Here is a 20,850-nt window from a genome sequence, read left to right as displayed (position 1 = left end):
AGTTCCGAGTGCTGGCCCACAGCACCGGATGGAATGATATAGCCCTCAGAGGACAATTTCGGGAGGGTCTCAACATCGAGATGTTGGAAGAAATCTCCAAAGTGGATCCCCCCCACTCTCTTGAAGCACTCATTGATCAATGTTTACGAGCTGAAGTCATGCTTGCCAACAGAAAACAATGGGTCCGAGGCCAGAGCGGTAGAGCTGGGGTGAAACCTCCCGCTCCCACCAGCGTCCAGCCGCGTCCAGTATGGAGACCCCCGCCACCAGCCCCATACCCCAGGGGGAGCGAGGAGGTGCCGATGCAGTTGGGCAATGTGCGTCCCAGGTTAGATGCCGCCGAGAAGGCCCGCCGCCAACGCCTAAATCTCTGTTGGTACTGCGGAAACGGGGGCCACTTCGCCAGAGAGTGCCCAGCCAAAGGGAAGCCCCCCGCCCGTCTGGCGGCGGCGTCCTCCACGGAGATGAAGACGTCTGAGGCGGCTGGCGCACAGCCGGCGGGGGAAGCCAGCGACCGGGCGTAGAGAGGCTCGCCAACCCGGTCAAAAAACCCACTCAAGAGCCGCCAACCGGGGTCCTATTTCTTCTAGTGGTCACCTTGTGGTCAGCAAAAAAGGGGCCAGTCATGGTCCATGCCATGATAGACTCAGGAGCTACAAACAATTTCATTGATAGAGAGTATGCCGACTCTCTGGGATTACAATACCATGACTTCAAGAATGCCCGTGTGGTGCAAGCCATCGATGGCCGCCCCCTCAAGACGGGTCCCGTAAGCCAGTGGTCGGAACCCACCAGAATGTGGATAAGGGAACATATGGAAGAGATTTCCTTCTTTGTTACCGAGGTTCCCCATTTCCCTGTGATTTTGGGAATTCCATGGCTGACACTTCACGACCCAAACATCTCCTGGTCCAACAGAGAACTGCAGTTTGCTTCAAAATATTGCCAAAACCATTGCCTTGTAGCCAAGGTCTGCCATGCCACAGACACTGAACCCATTATCACCTTGCCCAAGAAGTACTCAGAATATTGGGATGTATTCAATGAAAAAGAAGCTGAGAGATTACCCCCACATAGACCTTATGACTGTGCCATTGACTTGGTGGAGGGGGCCCCGATCCCGCGAGGACATCTCTACTCCCTGACTGAACCGGAGCAAGAAGCTCTCAGGGAGTTCATAGAGTCAAACCTTCGCAAGGGATTCATCAGACCCTCTCAATCCCCAGCCGCTTCCCCAGTGATGTTTGTGAAAAAGAAATCAGGGGACTTACGCTTAGTGGTGGACTATAGAGCATTGAACAATATCACTAAGCGGAACAGCTATCCCCTGCCCTTGATCTCGGACCTACTAGACCGACTTCGAGGAGCCAAGGTCTACACCAAGCTGGATCTTCGGGGGGCTTATAATCTAGTTCGCATCAGAGAAGGAGACGAGTGGAAGACCGCCTTCCAGACTAAATTCGGATTATTCGAGTCCCGAGTTATGAATTATGGATTATGTGGAGCTCCCGCAACGTTCCAGCATTTTGTCAATGACATCTTTCAGGATTATCTAGATCGGTTCTTGATCATCTACCTGGACGATTTTTTGGTGTTTTCTAGATCACAATCAGAGCATGAGAACCACGTCAGAATGGTGTTACAACGATTGCGGGATCATGGACTTTATGCCAAGCTGGAAAAATGCGCTTTTGATCTACAAGAGGTAGATTTCCTGGGGTACCGCGTCTCACCACTAGGGCTCTCCATGGACCCGGCTAAGGTTTCAGCAGTATTGGAATGGCGGGCGCCAACCAACAAGAAAGAGGTGCAACGATTCTTGGGGTTCGCGAACTACTACCGCAAGTTCATTCCAGACTTTGCCCGCTGGTCTGACCCAATCACCAGCTGCATCCGTGGGAAACAGCCTTTCCGCTGGACAGATCAAGCAGAGAAAGGGTTCCAGCAACTAAAGAAATTATTCACGTCCCAGCCAATCCTTCAGCATCCAGATCCTGAAACCCCTTTTGTTGTGCAGGCGGACGCCTCCGATGTGGCAATTGGGGCTGTACTCCTACAACCAGTGGGAGACCATCTTCATCCTTGTGCCTTTTATTCCCGTCAATTGACCGCGCCAGAGAGAAATTACACCATTTGGGAAAAGGAACTATTGGCCATAAAGGCAGCCTTTGAAACTTGGAGACATTGGCTAGAAGGGGCCAAATTTCCCATTGAAGTCCATACTGATCATCGAAATCTAGAGCATCTAAGAACTGCCCGCAAGCTAAATCAAAGGCAACAACGCTGGGCTTTATTCTTTGAACGTTTTAACTTTAAAATTCATTATGTAACCCCAGCCCAGACCAAGCAAGCAGATGCTCTGTCACGGAAACCGGAATACGCTGCTGGGCGCAAGGAGACCTTTGAGTCCCAGCTGCTACAACCCGAGAACTTTGCCACGCTCACAGTGGGAAACACCAAATCCACTCCCATTGAATCAACTTCCCCTACTCCAGGACCCCTTTGTGCTCAGGAAATCAGGGCTAGTCAGCAAGCAGACGCCTGGGCACAGGACCAACTTCGCCAAGGACTACGTTTTCCCTTTTCGCTTAAGGATGGGCTACTTTGCTATAGAAATCATGTTTACATCCCCCCAGGACCGGGCAGGGAAAAAACACTTCGTCTGTGTCATGACTGCAAGCCAGCAGGGCATTTCGGGCTATTTAAAACCATGCATTTGATCCTAAGAGATTTCTGGTGGCCCAAGATCCGCAAGGATGTGGAAAAATATGTCAACACCTGCCCAGTATGCCAGCGCTCCAAGACAAGAAGAGAAAAGCCCTCAGGGCTTCTGCATCCCCTCCCTACCCCATCCCGCCCATGGGAAATAATCTCTGCGGATTTTATCACTGATCTACCACCTTCCTGTGGATTCACCACGATCCTAGTGGTGGTGGACCTTTTCACCAAGTTAGCCCATTTCATTCCCTGTGATGGCCTTCCCACGGCCAAAGAAACAGCAGATCTATTCCTCCAACATGTTTTCAGATTGCATGGATTGCCCAAGAGTTTGGTCACAGACCGTGGGTCCCAATTCACCTCTCGTTTCTGGAAAGCACTACAAAAACTATTGGGCATAGACTCTCGTTTATCTTCGGCTCATCATCCCCAAACAGATGGGCAAACTGAGCGCACCAATGCCACTTTGGAACAATACCTTCGCTGTTATGTGAACTACCAGCAAGACAATTGGGCTTCCCTGTTATCGCTGTCAGAGTTTGCCTACAACAATGGGGTCCAGGCTTCTACTAAAGAAACGCCGTTCTTTGCAAACTACGGCTTCCATCCACGTTTCTTTCCCCCTGTCATTGAAACCTCAGAAGTTCCCGCAGCAGAGGACTGGCTGCAGGAACTCACAGCGGTGCAACAACTCTTGCTCCAGCAATTAAACCAAGCCAAGGAGGACTATAAACGTCACGCGGACAAACATCGCCAGCCGGGCCCCGAAATCAAGGTAGGAGACCGGGTTCTTCTGTCCACTCGCTTTTTGCCCTCCCATCGCCCTTGCCGGAAGTTAGATGCCCGTTTCATTGGCCCCTATCCAGTGGTGGCGCAACTTAACCCCGTGACTTTCAAACTCCAACTTCCGCGTTCAATGCGCATTCATCCAGTGTTCCACCGCTCCCTGCTCCTTCCGGCGGATGGTGTGCGCCCTGATACAGACCGGCCGGCCCCCCCTCCTGTTTTGATGAATGGGGAGGAGGAGTTCGAGGTTGAGGACATTTTGGATTCTCGCTTTCACCGCCGCCGCCTACAATATCTCATTGACTGGGTGGGTTTTGGCCCCGAGGAACGCTCTTGGGAAGACGCTTCCACAGTCCATGCTCCTGATCTAACCCGCCGCTTCCATCAGACCTATCCCGCCAAGCCGCGGCCTCGTGCCTCGGGGAGAGAGTCCCGGTTTGAGAGGGGGCTTGAGGAGGGGGATAGTGTGATGAGTCATGGGCCATGTAGTCCCGTTCATGGCACTGTAGTCCCAGATGAAGAGGAGAACTTGGGTTTTTCACCGTCTCAGTCAGAATTGGAACCTTCCCAGCCAGATTTGGGAACCTTGCACCTGCAAGAGATTTGTCTTCCAGAAATCTGTCAAACAAGCCCTGAGTCTAAATCTCCTGTGTTTTCTCGCCACGAGTTTTGTAAACAACAGAGAGGAGTTCAAGCGGCCTCTCGTAGGAGTGCTAGGATAGCTGCTAAGAATTCAGCTGATTAAGCCTGCTTTCCATGGGAAACCTTAAGGAGTCATGCATCTGGACTCAGAGATTAGCTTTCGTTTCTGGTTCCCCAGAGAACTGCTCTTTGGTGGGAAAACTAGACCCTATTTAGGTGTTTTACCCACAAAGGGGTTTTGCGGAGTCAATTCGTCAGCTACTGGAGTAAGTTGTGTGTGGACAGCGCGCTCCGTTTCCAAGCCTCGTTCCTGTTTCAAGCCTTGTTCCTGATTCCAAGCCTTCGCTCCGTTTCCAAGCCTTCGTTCCCGTTTCCAGCCTTGTTTACCTCCACGGACCTTGCCTTGTTTTCCGGATTTTGCCAAGTAATTCCACGGATCTTGTTCTCGCTCCTCGTTCCTTGTTGCCTTGTATTAAGCCTTGTTTCAAGTTATTTCCTAGCCTTGCTCAAGTTCAAGGACTAAAGGACCTTGTCATCTCCCCTCACTTTGCCTGGCAAAGTGAGTGTTTCGGTTATTGGATTACAACTTTGGACCTTAATATTTTATATTGGACATTGTTTCTTTGGACTAATTTTGACCTTTCCTGAAAGGTCTACTTCTGAACTATTTCATACACTTGCTTTTATTAACTTTATATATTTCCTTAATAAAGATATTAGATAGATTCTGGCCTCTGTGTATGGTTATTGGTGCTCTGCAGCCTGGGTCGTGACAGTGGACAGGAAAAGAGATTTAAAGATGGGCTTAAACCCAACCTTAAAAATTGTGGCATAGACATTGAGAACTGGGAAGCCCTGACCCTTGAGCGCTCTAACTGGAGGTTAGCTGTGACTAGCAGTGCTGCAGAATTTGAAGAGGCACAAACGGAGAGCTTAAGGGAGAAACATGCGAAGAGGAAGGAGTGTCAAGCCAACCCTGAACTGGACCGCCTTCCACCTGGAAACCGATGTCTTCACTGAAGGAGAACATGCGGGTCAAGAATAGGTCTCTTCAGCCACCTACGGACACACCCCCCAGACACCACAATTGGAGGACCATCATCCTCGATCTACAAGGGATCATCTAAGTAGGTAAGTACAATTCCAAACTATTCTCCTCCTTTTGAGCCTTTAATGGAGAGATACAATGGTCTGGTATTCATATAAGCAATTTAATCACCACCATCACCACAAATATGGCTGTGTTGATATAAAATATTTAATCACAGTTGTCATCTCTCTCACAAATGAGTTTTTGGTAAAACCACTCTCATTGCTTTGGATTATGTTAACAATTCATCAGTGGTGGACAAAAGTCAATTTTCCTTTAGATATTATGGAAGCTATGTGAAGACATGTCACATCCAAATGAAAATTGTGCCCCCTGTGGCATTTTCCTTAAGACCCAAATTTCTAGCAGAATGAAACACTGAAAATCCATCACACCTAGAGCTCTTATATTTACTGTGTTCATCTTCTTTTAGTAACTTTGCCATCCCCCTTTCTTTCAAAATCTAAACTCTATTTCTATATGTTTAACTGAGCGTTGAGATTACTGTATTGTTTATTTATTTCCTGCTCTTTATCTCCACAAAGGAGATTCAAAGAGGCTGGAAATTTGGAGACAGGGAGAAAATTTCAGTGGTCGACAAAATTGTTTTATGCAGGAGGACAATGCTTAATTTTGTCCTTCCCATACATCCTTGAACTCATTTCAGATGGAACAGAAGAATCCAATGATGTAAATAAATGATTTAAATAAAAATAAATGGTCTGTGCTAATAGAAATTTACATGTTTTCAATTTTGTGAGTCTTGTTTAAACCTCTGGTTTGGTAAGAAGAAAGGCAGACAGAATAGAAAAGTTGCTAAAAGTATGCCCTCCTCCTCTCACATTAATGTCTGCAGTTCTAAAGCCTTTTTTGATTTGATAAAGGTAATGGCTAGTGAAAATAACAGGTAGGGATCTTCCCTGGTTTCCAGATCTGGAAAGAATGGTGGAAATATGTGACTTATCAAAAAATATGTTAGACTACTTGCATAGCAGCACATCATGTCTTATCGTGCCAAAACCACTTTCAGAGTCTCTAATTCACTGAGTTCAATCTAGAAAGAGTCAGATGCATTTCTTAAATTAATCAAGACTTTCTACACACATTCTAATATTCCAGTTCCTCCAAAGCCATGCTTTGCAAAATGGCAGTCAATCATGACATTCTTACCAGGTGTTGAAGATGCAATATTTAACAAGAGAATGAAACACAGTGTATTTTTCACCATTTTTGGAGCAGGCAAACCTCACAGCTCTTTAAAAAGCTTTGTATTTTTACTACTAATAATAATATGAAAAGGAACCTTTCTCACCTCCTACAGCCAATTCAGTTACCAGCAACAGCAGGAACACACCGCTTGCACTGCAATTTGGGGGAGGCTTATCAGTTCTACAAAAGCTGTCCAAGGGGCTAGAAATTACATTTTAAGTCCACATGACTGCAAGAGATCCAGTTTCACTAATAAACCTGGGCATTTTGTTAGGCTTGGAGGAGAGATAAGAGGATGCCTAGAGCTTTGTGTCTTTAGAGGTGGTGCCAAATTAAAACTCTGAAGGGCTGGATAAGCTCCATGTGTGCAGTTCCCAAAGTCCACTGGGGCAGAGTGTCCAGTTTTTAAGTCCAAAGCCCTTAAACCTCTTTGTGGCTCCCCAGCTGTTTTGCAGGGACTGGTTGAAAGACTTTAAAGTCCTGGTTTACAAAAGGGGATTTCAAAGCCAAACAAGATCTGAGCAAAGCCTCCCTTAGTGTATCTAGGCATTCAAGCAACCAGAGATTCCTAAGGAGTTATGCATACTGCAGGAGATTTCTTGAAAAGGCATAACACTGAGTAACCGTGGAATGTAATTTAGCATACACAGTGCTTTGGAGCTTTTCACCTCTTTGCTGAGATCAGTTACCCTAATGCTCAAAAAATGAAAATGCTTATTTATTTAGATATCAGCAGAATCCGGGGAATTACTAAACAGGATTTTATGACCACTATCTGCTACGGACAAACTTGTAGTTATAAAAGTGCACATGGATAAAACGGTATCTTATTTATTCTCATGTTTTCCTAAATCGTGTTTTGGAAGAGAATACCTGCATTGATTTTTTGGGTGCCATTGCTTTTATTTGCACAAACTGTGAAATCAGGACCCCACAGAATACTGCTTTACTTTGGAATAGGTTGGATATTGGTGCACGTAATCCATTCACACGTGCTCGGCCTTTCCAGTACAGACTGAGTATCTCTTATCAGAAATACTTGGGACGAGATGTGTTCCATATTCATGATTTCTTTTTTGGATTTTTAAATACTCACAATTACAATGCACAATGAGATATCTTGGAGATGGGACCCAAGTCTAAACACAAAGTTCATTTATATGCACCTTATATACATAGTCTGAAGGTAATTTTATACAACATTTGAAAGAATTATAAATAATAATACATTTTATTTGTATCCCATCACTATCTCCCTGGAGCTCACAGGATGCACTCAATAGTGCAACACAATACGAATACAATAGAATACAAAGAGGTAAAATTAATAACAATAAAAATTAACCCTATTACACATAAAACAGCGGCAAAACCCCTATCAGTTAAAGATACTAAAAAACCTGACAAGCTATAAAACAGTGGTGATGTACAATATCTGTCCTCATAAAGCATAAAGGATGCTCAACCCATAATATGAGTGACAAACTTCATCAGAAAGGGTTTTTTTTCAATGTATTATCTGAGTACAAGTTTCTTGTTTTGAACTCTCAGATAACCCTATATTATATGTCAGGAACAAATCTTGGTGAGAGGCAACCTTTTGGTCTTCCAGATGTTTTCTGATTGCAGCTTCCATAAATCGCTCCACATTATCATTGTTAGCTAGGGTCAATCACAGCACAATCATTTATCTTTAGGAGACATTTTTCATTGCTGTTACACCAATCAACTAACATTATTTTCAATGTATCTTTGCAGTTTTTCAAACAATCCTTTTGCATTAACATCTGGTGAAATTTGGCAACAAACTTTCCTAAATAACAGTTTGAAATCTTGTAAATGTGCAAGAAAGAGCTAGCAAGGTGTAGTGGTTTGAACATTGGACTAGGACTATGGAGACCAATGTTTTAAAATCTACTTGACCATGGGTGATCTTGGGCAAGTCACACTCTCTCATTGCCAGTCCCAGGCACAATGATAGAAAACTACTGCTGGTCTCCCACATCAGATAACTCGAGAAGCACTGCCATGGAGAGTTTATGCATTGGCATCAGAGTTGGCTTCATGCACCAGAGTTAAAAGATGTTGGCCCATCTGATTACTAGCAGTATGAAGATTACGGATTTGCCTATGCTGGTAAAAATACTAAAATCTTGGTAAAAATACAAATATTCTGGTGTTGATGGGTTTGTCTGGGCAATAAAGCAGATTTTCCATTTGTAGTTTAAGCCCCAAGAGCTTTTCAGATTGTGTGGGAAGCATTCTGCTCATTTTTAAATAAGAGGACATTTCTTAATTAATTTGTTCCAAGAAGAGGAACTTGAGAGTTTCAAAGTCTAGAAGTAGGAGAAAGCAAGTCTCAATACTGCTGAAGACTTTGGCTATGTCAGCATTGCAGAATTACAGCAGGTTGGCACCACAGAAATTGCCTTAACTCAATGCTTAACTCAATGTGAACCATTTCCAATTATCCACAATAAATGCCAAATCCTAGGATTCCATAGATGGAACTATGAACATGTAAGTGGTGTTAAACTGCTATATGTCTGCAGTGCAGATAGTCTCTTTGAGTACTTAACTCTTAAGAGTCAATTTTTGATCCCTAAGCACAAATGTTTCTAGTATATAGGGTTTAAAATTCTCATTTTCCTTGCCTTCTTTTTCCTTCTTCTTCCCTTTTCTTGCTTCCTTTCCATCTTCAAAATTACCGTACTGTTGAATTTGGCCAGTGCAAGGGGACAACAAAATTACTTGATTCATTTGTTATAATAACTAGCCAAAATTTCCATTTTTTTCATCAATTCAACAGAAAGAAATTGATTCCCTGGGATTCTGGAAGATTTGGTCAAAAAAGTAACTTATCCAGGCTCTGAACTCAGTTCTGAGGGCTTTAGAGCAGGAAATGGGAATGCTGAATATTTATCTTTCTCTCATTTTTGATTTTTTTAAAAGAGAAAGATAAATATTCAACATTTCCCTTTCCCAGACCAAGCTCCATTCTATTTTTATATCTTAGGCAATTACACACCAATACCTTAAAACCTGAGAAATGCAGCAAAGTGAAAATAAAGACGTACAGCATTCTTGATGAGTGAAAGAAGATTGGGCTGAAATTCCAATGGTTTTCTTTCAAGTTCTTTGTACTGACAGTAGCAAATGAGTCATTAAATTTAATCAGAGAGACTTGTCACCCTGTTTTCAAGTGGATCACAAGAATCATCATTAAGACAACTATGGTAGTGAAGAATATATGAGATGACTCATATGTCCAGAGACTGGATTTTAGAAATACGAGTAGTTATCCAATTTCTATAGTGTCATAGAGTCACAGTGTCATAGATTTAGAAGTCTCATGAGCCATCAACTTCAAACCTTTGGTCAATGCAGGATCTTTAGCTAAAGGATCCCCAACAGATTGGTGTTCATGGGAAACATGTCAACTTTTGGATTTGAACAGTGGGATAATGTGTAGACAAGTATTAGAAATATGGAAAGTTTTATTTTATTTGTTAGCAATAGCCAACTGCTGTAGGAAAGGAAATCATTCGTTTGGCCCACACTTTAGATTATTAGTTTATATTGTGTATGTAAGGAGTGTTTTATAGTGATGTTTTATTGATGTGAAAAATTGTTTTTACTGTTTTATTGCTGTGATTGTACTTTTATGTCGGGCATGGCCCCATGTAAGCCGCTCCGAGTCCCTCTGGGGAGATGGGGCGGGGTATAAAAATAAAGTTATTATTATTATTATTATTTTTTCATGTTTTACATCCGTTAAATGTGTATACATGTGTGTGTGTGTGTGTGTGTGTATATGTTTAAATAAAATATATATTTAAAAAGTACTCAGAAGTACCCAGGGGATCTGGGGGATTGTATTTCTTTTTCCTATTTTTCTTTAACCATGTTGAGCTTCTGGATATGCTTCTTTTTTTCACTTTAATTTATTTTTAAAATATTCATGGAACATTTAATGATGTGTTGTCAGTTCTTGGATCGAGGTACTGAAAATAATAATGGTAATAGTGATGAGACTGATGACGAGAATAATAATTCTAATAATGCAAATCTATGAAATCTTGGGAATGGTGGTTTGGTGCACTTCCTTGTAGTACTAAAGCTTGGTAGCAAAGAATTCTATCTTCCTCACCAAACTACAAACCTCAAACTCCAAATTGGATGGATTATGACATTTAAAGCAGTATTAAACTGCAGTAATAGTGCAGTATATATTTAAGGATGTTCTCTAAGCTATTTCAGAAAATTGTATGTTTTCTAAGCCATTTCAGGAAAGTGTATATTCACAGAATTGGCAGCTGCAAAGAGCTTCTAGTCTTAACATCCTACCATGCTGAAATATGAAACTATAGCACCTTCAAAAATGGCCATCCAACCTCTGTTAAAAGACTTGCAAAGAAGGAGAATCCTCTTACCATTTACATATTCAAATAAAAAAACCCAGAATTTTAATTAAACCTGGAAAACATTTGGCTATTATTACATGGTTCCATGTAATGGAGTGTACTGGAGTGATATGAGTCTTTCATTCCTATTTATTTATTTAGAGTATTTATATTCCGCCCTTCTCACCCTGAAGGGGACTCAGGGTAGATCACAATGCCCATATACATGGCAAACTTTCAATGTCATTAGACATACGACATATAGACAGACACAGAGGCAATTTAACATTTTCCTGCTTTCGGCTTCATGAGAGTATGCTAGATTCTGGCTACAGGGGGAGCTGCCACTTCATTGTTCACTTGTGATACCAAGTCCTTGATGGAATATTTCCTCATTCCTTTCGCTGCTGGAAGTTTTTATGGTTTTTATGGTGTCGCATAAAGCGGTACCTAAATTTTCTAGTCAACAGATGCAACTGTCTTTCAAGCTGCTTAGGTCAACAGCAAGCTAGCTATTAATGGTCAGGAGCCTAATTCAACACGGGCTTTGATCTCATGACCTCTCAGTCAGTGGTGATTTATTGCAGCTAGCTACCAACCAGCTGCACCACAGCCCAGCCTAATAATAATAATAATAATAATAATAATAATATAAAAACTTTTTTTATATACCGCCCTAAGGTAAAGGTAAAGGTTTCCCCTGACGTTAAGTCCAGTCATGCCTGACTCTGGGGGTTGGTGCTCATCTCCATTTCTAAGCTGAAGAGCTGGCATTGTCCATAGACACCTCCAAGGTCATGTGGCCAGCATGACTGCATGGAGCACCGTTACTTTCCCGCTGGAGCGGTACCTATTGATCTACTCACATTGGCATGTTTTAGAACTGCTAGGTTGGCAGAAGCTGTAGCTAATAGCGGCTGCTCACTTCACTCCTGGGATTTGAACCTGGGACCTTTCGGTCTGCAAGTTCAGCAGCTCAGTGCTTTAACACACTTCGCCACCGGGGCTCATATCTTCTCAAAAAGACTCAGTGCAGTTTCCAACATAGCAAAACATTCAATTGCAAAAAAGAAACCATACAACAAATTCAACATAGTAAAAAATAAACATAAAATGAGAATTCTTTCTTTCTTTTTGTATGTTTTGCTGTCTGAATTTTGGTTCATGAGCCTTTCTGCAGCTAACTTTATTGCATACGTTCTTTACAGTTCCAGAGTCTGAAAAAGCGAATGAAAGAGACAGGTCTATACTCTTACTCTTCCCCTTTTATAGGTTTCCATACATGGTGTGTTTGTTATTGTGAATGATGGAGGTGGATCCATTTGTCTATTAGCTATTCTTCAAGAAGCTACATGTGGCCTAAATGGATGCAGATTGACATTTTAAACCCCTCAATGCTTTTATTAATTAATTATAATACAGTAAAACAGAACCTTCCAGTCCTTTCCCCCTTTCACTTCATTTTTGGGAGGCAAAAAACAACCATAACTCTAATAATAATTTCAAGATCTGCAAAAAGAAAGCCATGTGATGCCATATTGCGAAGGAAGAGAATTTATTTTCTGCTCTTCCAGATACAGTGACATTGAGCAATGGATTCAAACTATTGAAAACAGGTTCCACCTAAGCAGTAGGAAGAATTTTCTGATGCCCAGAGCTCTTCAACAGTGGAATATTCTGCAACAGAATGTGGTCATGCCTCCTTCTCTGGAGATTTTTAAACAGACGCCAGATGACCATTTTTAGGAGTGCTTTGATTACGTATTCTTACATTGCAAAATGGCCCTTAGACTGGATGGTGCTTGTGGTTTCTTCCAGGTCTATGATTCTAAATCCAGTGGTTCTCAACCTGTGGGTCCCTAGATGTTTTGGCCTTCAACTCCCAGAAATCCTAACAGCTGGTAAAACTGGCTGGGATTTGTGGGAGTTGTAGGCTAAAACACCTGGGGACCCACAAGTTGAGAACCACTGTTCTAAATATATCATTAGAAAACAATGGCTGAAAACTGCTAGGTTTTGGATTGATAAGAAGTCTGAAAAATTATAGGGCACTGCTGTTCAAATCACGAGTATTTCTGCAGTAGCTATCCACCATATCCTGTCTAACCATATTTTCAGATATTCCTATTTCAGCACTTGCAACACCAGCCATGACAGAATTCAAGTTCTCATTCTGCACTCTTACATTATTGCCATCAAATGCAACCATATGTAATAAAGTTTCATTAATCTGGCACCAACTGGGTGCCTTCCAGATATCATGAAATAGAACTACCACCATCCCCAAATAACATGACCTCCTATTAACCATAGTAAAGAGGATGGAAAATGTAGAGTAAATTTTCCTGCTTTCTTTTTTTCCCTATCAACTTTCCATCAGCCTATCCTCAGGGACTTCGTAATAACATGATGATAAATGCACAGTTCGTTGACTTCCAAATGTGCTAATGTGTCAAAATATGTTTCCCCTGCATATTTCTAGATTAGCATCTTATTTACATATTGGCAAATGAAAGTGGTTTGGTGAAAGATGTGCAAATTCACTGAGGTGTATTTTTTCCCTTTTAATGTATGCTTTCCTGAGACTAGGGCATTTAGTTACAGTAGCTGGTAAAGTGCCACTTCTTACTGGCCAAAAGCCCTGGATACAATGTTTGGGATTTTTTGCAAAGACCTAAAACTTGCAAGGATATTTGCAAGCTTTTTGGAAAGCACACCATCTCTTGGGAATTGATACTACGAAGCTGGTGGAGTTTTGTTAAATCTGTTACAAAGCTGGTCATATTGAAGGTCTTATCTTCAAGGACATTTTGATGTACTTCTGATACAGAATTTTGGACAATATGCTGCAGAGTTTGAAAGACAAGCCTTGGGGTTCAAGCTATTGTTCTTACTACATCTGCTAGCAGAGCCATTGGGTAGAAGAAAGAATTGCACAAGTGGTGCCATGTGAATTAGAAGAAGAGTGCTTGCATAAGGGAGCATCCTTGTAAACAAAATTGGAATAGATGCATCTTTGTCCATACTCATAGCTCTCATTGTTAGTATGTGGCTAGCCCTCTGAGCTGGCATTTTTCTTGCGTGAGAGGCGGGGGAGTTAGTGGTGGGTGGAATAGATTGGTGGGAGGTGACCTGATTCAGGCAGTAATCAGATCATTCCTACTAGGACCTGATTCTTTCCTGGTGTGAATTTTATTTTTATTTAAGAGGGTGTATGAGTGTGGATACTTACATACAAATATGTTAGTATTAGTGTGCCCCCCCCCCTTACAGATAATACACGTGTGCCTTCCTGCATGGTAGTGGGAATAAAAAATTAGAGCAGCTACAACTACGGTAGGTCTTATTTTATGGGGATGTGCTATTTTCGGGGAAACATGGTATGTAGCTGAAAAGAATGCATAGGATTGGACATCATTGAGCATGATTTTCACCAAGATGTGTTCATTGGAGGGAAACATGTGGCCATGTATGTAGTGTTAATAGGATCACAATGGAGTCAACATTAACTGGAAAAATGCAACGAGACACAATTTTTTTCCAACAGTATAGATCTGTCCTAGGTCTGCACCTCCTAGACTGCCTGATGGAAGGGGGTGGGAAAGACAGTATGAAGTGAAGTTGGGATATTCATGTTGAAGGTCAGATGTGGTGATGGAAAAATCTGTGCATTCCAATATGTGAGACTTCTGCTAGAGTAGGCTTTTAAAAAGTGAAAAGAAAAAGGACATATATTAGAAAATAAAATAGGAAAAGAAAAGGATGGATGAACCAGATGAAGATGTAGAAGAAGGGACAGCACCTATAAACAGGGCTGTAACTGGACTTGTAACTGGATTAACTGGACTTGCACTCTTGAGTGTCCACTGAAATTTATCGATGGAGTCTGATTTCTATTAGTGTATTGACATAGTTTTCAAGTGTTTCCAACAGATGTTGTGGTATTATTTTGTAACTGTACAGTACCAATTAAAAGTCATTTTCAATTATTTTAAGATTTGAAACTTTGTAACTAAAATAGAAAATTGATTTAATTAATTCGATATAAAATATGGAATGATCCATATTATTTAAATTATTTTGTGTTATAGAACTTTTCTTCATGATTTGTTAAAAAAGTTTTAACCCTATATTTTTTCTGGCTATGGCCCTGCCTATAGATGTGCAATTTATAAATGAACACCACTCTAATATGCACCTATTAGTAACTATTTTGGCCACAGACTTGTAAGAAGACCTCGTGGATTTAATGATGAAGGAGGTCTTTTGCTTTCATCCTTCACCAGGGATTCATGGAGGCGTATAGGTGAAAAGAGAATGCCAAACTAAATGGACCTTGATTTTTCACTTTTTTCAGTTACCATTTTTTGTGTGACTTTAAAATCATAGAATCAGCAGGAAATTCATAATTAAACTGATCTAGTTATCTGCTCCATATTTTATCCCTAACAGATGACTGTCTAGTCTTTCTCAAGATACTTTCAGAAAAGGAGGGCTCACCATATCCCGAAACAATTTGTTTCACAGTCAGATAGTTCTTACCATCAGGATATTTCTCCTGTTATCGAGATGAATTTTTTTCCTATAATTTTAACTCTTGAGTTCTAATTCTGCTCTCTGGAATGATAGACAATTAAGGCTGCTTTATTTTCTCATGACAACCCTTCACACATCCAAGGATAGTTGTCATGTCGCATCTTAATCTTCCCTAAAATAAAAATTACTTAGGAATTCCAACTGTTTCTTTCAGGACTTGGTTTTCCAGAGCGCACCACTGTATTTTATTTTTTTTAGCATGTTCCAACCTCTCACTGTATTTTTAAAGCATGGCCTCAGAACTGGATACAATATTTTAGAGGTGGCATATGTTCAGTGCTCAACAGAGCAAAACTATTACTTTCCAAATTGGTCCTGGAATTTGTGTTCATCTAACTAAAGACAGTGGTAAGTCTTTTTATCAGCTACATCACACTATTGGTGAATATTTAGCTTTAGATACTGTTTCACATATATTTTAAAGGGTTGGATTTGAATGGCTGCCAATCACTCCTCGTGAGAAGACCCCAGGATTATTATAGGCTTTTGTAATGGTTTTTTTTCTTCTTCTTAGGGAACAAACATGCATTTGTCAAGAAGAGTGGGTACTTCTCATCAGGAACTAACTGGTAGGGAGGAGAAGAGCTGAATCTTGTAGAAAATCTTTTCTTTTTGAATACACCAACTAGCAGAACTGTTCTGGAATCAGCAGGGGAAAAAGTACCATTCTGACTATAAAGGAATTTGGGGAGGAAAGGAAACAAGTATTATTGAAAGATCAGGGACAGAGTTATAGTTTGAGTTATGTAGGTATGTGTTGCTGAGAGTAAAGATGGATAGTCGTATGTGGTCTAGCTACAGGAAGATCTAAGTTCATTTGGTTTCTGTGTTGATGGCACCTTCTGTGACCTTTGGCTAGACAGGGAGTTTCCCACCTGTCAAAACAAGGATACTCTTTCTCTCCTCCACAGGGCTTTTGTAAGAATAACTCATTTGCAATTGTGTGATGATCAGTAACCATGGCTGTGGGAGCCATATAAATATCTTAAACAGACATGGGATCTCTATTTAGATATAATAAATGTCAGCAGCAGAGTCACCTTGCAAATCAAATCTCTGCTTTGCACTTTCTGCTCTGGAGGAGATGTTAATAATATGCTGTAAAAATACCTTTATATTTTTAATTAACGAAACTGAGACTCCTCTGTCTCCTTTTCCTACCCTGGTTATATTTATGTGACTTCTTTGACTCACAAAGTGATTTATTCACAGTCAGATCCCAAAGAGGCTCAAAGAAATTCTAATTTGACTACATTTTGTGCATGTAGCCCCACTGTGTTCATGTATAACAGAGAGAGCTTTGATCTTTCAGTAATAACAAGCCATTGTAGCTCTGCCATGCTGCCATTTCTGAAGATCTCAGGTTCCCATAGTCTAATAAAACTTTGACCACTGCTTCCACTGCAGATTTGTCAGCAAGACTCCGACACTGTAAAGAAAGATTCCCTAGAAATAGTGTATTAGATGGTGTGATCGCTTCCAAAAATGGATAGGGGTGGGGAGATTTGAAAACTGAAAGAAATAAAATTAATAATAGAACCAACAAGAACCATGCTGATATCCTTACACTGGTACAAATGAAAGCAGATGCCACTTATACATGACACATTCAAAGTTCCCCTTTCTGGTTTTAGCAAGTGATGGAGGTCAGGCTTTCTCAACAAAGTTTAAAATTTCATAACAAATTAAAACAAACCAGTCAAAGATACATCAGTGTGACGGAAACAAACAGTACCCATGAAGTAAGACCAATTTCAAAAAACCAAGAAGTTACTTTGAAGGTCATAGTCTTGCAGGTAACTGGATAAATTCATAATAAAAAACATAGTGTGATCATAAGTCATAACTGGAAAGCCTTACGGTGTCTAAAAATAGATGCACATCAATGTTTGCAGATATAATCCATGGACGTATCGCTATGGACATGGGGCCAATTGCCCATTTGGCTTTACAGATACTTTTGTACATCTGCTTTGGTTTGTATTCACATGCTGGATCCTAGTTTTGACCAAGGCTTGGCATTGGGGAACTACTGGGTTGGGTTCACTGCCTCTGCTGCAACAGCTCTGCCAGTGACTCTATTATAAAAAGGCAATCAAGTGCTGCCTGATACCGTCCCTACTGAAAACTCTGAACACAGCATTCTGGACTAGCTGAAGTTTCCAAGTAGTTTTCAAAGTCAGCCTGACTGCATAATAACAATCTATTGAGCAGTAAATTCCAGGAAGTTGTGGTTATTACTATTTTGAATACTTAATCACTGCATATCACTTTAAAAGTGATTAAGGCTGGATCTGAAATATAGTTAAATGTATGTCTTTTAAGGCCAGAACCAGCATCTCCAGGACCTCAGAATTGGTGCTGAGAGGTAACTTAATCAAGGGCTTTTAGAGCCAAGTCTCTCTCTCACGTCCATCTGGTAGAAAGCTTGATGGTGGAATGAAAAAGGAAACACTGACCCACTCCAGGAAAGGGTGGAGTCAAACAATTGAGCTGAGGGAGCAATATAACTGGTGCAAACAACATTGATTGACAGCTATGAATAACCAATCAATCCAATTACATTTACAGAGTAAAGGTAAAATCAGGCATGATACAACAATTCAAATCTTGCAACTTACAGTTTGACATATAGATGGCACCACTCACGCCGTCACAGTTAGCCCCAGCTCCTGTCAACCTAGCAGTTAGAAAACATGCAAATGTGAGTAGATCAATAGGTACCACTTTGGTGGGAAGGTAACGGCGCTCCATGCAGTCATACCGGCCACATGACCGGCTCTTCGGCTTAGAAATGGAGATGAGCACCAACCCCCAGAGTCGGTCACGACTGGACTTAACGTCAGGGGAAAACCTTTACCTTTAATGACCATTTTGTGTCAATGAATTCTGCATGTGCAGATTCTGCAACCACAGATTCAACCAACCATGACTGGAAAGAAAGCAACCTATATTTTGCCATGTTATATAAGGGGCATCATTTTACTACATAATTATACATCATGGGACTTGAGCACCCATGAATTTTGGTATGAGCTCCTGAAACCAAAACCCAGCAGGTACCAATGATCTAGTGTACAATATAAGGAGGGCACTTCCCTCTTCTTCCACTTCTCTGTTCTTCAATCCAAGTCAACATTTTATAAAACCAGTCATCTGTTCTGAAGCCCAAAAAAGCTTTAGGTGAAGAGCCTTCTGAGAGCACACTTGAACCACCGTGTCTGCACCTGTGTATTTCTATGAAGGTAAAACAAGCTGGGATATCTCCCAGCTGGGTTGCTGGTGTTTAGTCTTGAAGTGCACTCAGGGGTAGGAAAAGAAGCCAGAAATGTGTCCCATGGATAACAAACGATCTCTTTTTTTGTATCACTTTGATTACTCAGAGGAAAACTCAGGAGACTTGTACCCAGACGCAGCTAAATAAAATTTTCCACTTCAGCAAGTTGTTCAGCGACAGGGAATTCTTGCCTGCTATGCAAGTGAATATATTCTTGCTAGGAAAACAGAAATTGTTGATTACACCACACCACAAAGATAAAAAAAAGTCATTGTTCTTTCATTTGGCTGATAGGCTGTGGTTTAATGGTTCAAACTGGATTCTTCTGCCAAAAGATGAGGCACAGCATACATTGTCAATAGAGGATGCCCAAAATATAATGAGAGTGCTTAAATATTTTATGAGTCTTCCAATGTACTGCAAGTGATAGAACTCTGCAATGAGGCCAAACTGTGAACAGCTTACTAGATGAAGGACATAATGAATACCTTTCATAAGCATGAATATTTAATCAGTGTCATTAGCCACATTAAATAAATTGTTCAGCCTTCTTTGATGCTAGGCTATTTTGCAATTTCTTTTTGGGTCTTAAGGCCAAGAAGAACAATGCTGTGTATTTTATAATGAGAACTGACAGTTACAGTAAGACCACTTTGATAGAAAGAGGGACTTTGGGCCTTAGAAAGTCCATCTTACCTGGGGTTTTTAACTTGCCCACAAAGGTAAGAAATGATCTGTATCAAGGCTATGACTAAACTAAGCCACCCTTGAGAAAGAAAAAATGAATCCAACCAGAAGTTAAAAAAATACCTTTCCAGCATGATCACTTTGGGAAATTGAAAAGGAAAAGACCAAACATTTTCTAATTGTGTAGAACCAACCAAATCCACTCTCAAAATGTTCTGCATGCAGATAGCATTGGAGAAACAAGTAAGTTGTTTACTATCAATTAACTTAGCAGCTATTTTTATACAGTACAGCCACATGATCCACAAAGTTTCACTTATCCACATTCCCAAAAATACTCCCCAGTAGTGTTTGTGGACCTCTCCAGGTCCTCCACCTTCATTCTATGGTATGCTTCCAGCACAAGTATTATCAAAATATAGGGTTTGCTGTTTTCCATGATTTGAGGTATCCATGAGGGGTCTTGGAATGTATTGTCTGCAGATACTGGGGTTATACTATACAACACTGACCATATTGCAGGAGCAATATATTATCTTCTGCCTTCATCTCTTGTAGAACAGTATTGCAATAAAATTCACCTGTCAATCCAGTATGATTCTGAATGTTGAAGAGTGGGGGGATTTTAGGAACATAATGATATTGCATTGGCCATACATCAGATCAAATCTTTGGTCCACCCAATGAATATTGTGTATATTGACTACTAGCAAATTTCCACGGTTTTAGGGGTGGGACTCAACAAGTGCTATTTTTAAAAGCCAGGGATTGAATATGGGCCTTTATACACGCAAAATGTGTGCTTTCCAATGGGGGCCAAACATCTTCAGGTGGTCCTGGTTCTGCCATTAAGGGTTTTGAACTAGGGTATCAATGACTTCTGGATGGCATTATATCCTCAAGAAAGTCTGTGTTCACAGGTTGGGAGTGCTCCTGGACCCGTCTCTCCATATATCAGCCTGGATAGAGTTGACAGTGAGGAGTGCTTATTGCCAGCTTTGGCTGATATGCCAGCTGTGCCCTTTCCTAGAATTGGAAGACCTAAAGCAGGTAGTGCATCACTGGTCATCTCAAGGTTGGACTTCTGCAATGCATTGTATATTTCACTACCTCAGTACCAAGTTTGGACATTCCAGCTAGTTCAAAACATGACAACTAGGTTGATCATGGGAACATCTAGGAGTGAACATATTTTACTATACTAAAATCACTCCACTAGCTGCCAACTAGTACAAGTTGTTGGTTCTGACCATTCAGGCCTTATATAGTTTGGGTTCAGGTTACCTACAGGATTACCTTTTCCCATATAATTTTCACTGTACATTTGAGGGGATGCTTACTTCAACCACTCAGAACATGTTTGGCAAAATTCACCCAGAGTACTCTTTCATTGGCCACCCTAAGACAGTGGAATGACCTTCTAGAAGAGCTCTGAAAGCTAA

The sequence above is a fragment of the Anolis carolinensis genome, chromosome 5, assembly GCF_035594765.1.
Source record: "Anolis carolinensis isolate JA03-04 chromosome 5, rAnoCar3.1.pri, whole genome shotgun sequence".
In the NCBI taxonomy this organism is placed as follows: domain Eukaryota; kingdom Metazoa; phylum Chordata; class Lepidosauria; order Squamata; family Dactyloidae; genus Anolis; species Anolis carolinensis.
This window is presented reverse-complemented; position numbering follows the sequence as displayed.